Source organism: Pangasianodon hypophthalmus, chromosome 4 (assembly GCF_027358585.1).
Source record: "Pangasianodon hypophthalmus isolate fPanHyp1 chromosome 4, fPanHyp1.pri, whole genome shotgun sequence".
NCBI lineage: Eukaryota > Metazoa > Chordata > Actinopteri > Siluriformes > Pangasiidae > Pangasianodon > Pangasianodon hypophthalmus.
In genome coordinates, this window is record NC_069713.1 from 24269318 (window position 1) to 24270202 (window position 885).

Here is an 885-nt window from a genome sequence, read left to right on the forward strand (position 1 = left end):
GGAGACAGGTTCTCTGGAGTGACGAATCACGCTTCTCTGTCTGGCAATCTGATGGACGAGTCTGGGTTTGGAGGTTGCCAGGAGAACGGTACTTGCCTGACTGCATTGTGCCAAGTGTAAAGTTTGGTGGAGGGGGGATTATGATGTGGGGTTGTTTTTCAGGGGTTGGGCTTGGCCCCTTAGTTCCAGTGAAAGGAACTCTTAATGCTTCAGCATACCAAGACATTTTGGACAATTTCATGCTCCCAACCTTGTGGGAACAGTTTGGAGCGGGCCCCTTCCTCTTCCAACATGACTGCACACCAGTGCACAAAGCAAGGTCCATAAAGACATGGATGAGTGAGTTTGGTGTGGAGGAACTTGACTGGCCTGCACAGAGTCCTGACCTGAACCCGATAGAACACCTTTGGGATGAATTAGAGCGGAGACTGAGAGCCAGGCCTTCTCGACCAACATCAGTGCCTGACCTCACAAATGCGCTTCTAGAAGAATGGTCAAAAATTCCCATAAACACACTCCTAAACCTTGTGGACAGCCTTCCCAGAAGAGTTGATGCTGTTATAGCTGCAAAGGGTGGACCAACTCCATATTAAACCCTACGGATTAAGAATGGGATGTCATTAAAGATCATGTGCATGTAAAGGCAGACGTCCCAAAACTTTTGGCAATATAGTGTATATATACACCAAGGTTCACAGAGGTGTAATGATTCCCACAGAGTCTCACAGGATGCACTATTTAGGCAACAGAGCAGTGTTTATATAACAGTGTATTAGTGCGTTAGGTGTGTGTGCGTGTGTGTGGAAAGAGCGGTTCATTTTCCGCGCGCAGGTCGTGACGTGTAGAGTAGGCGGGGCTTCCACGCACCGAGCCCCACGTGCCGTT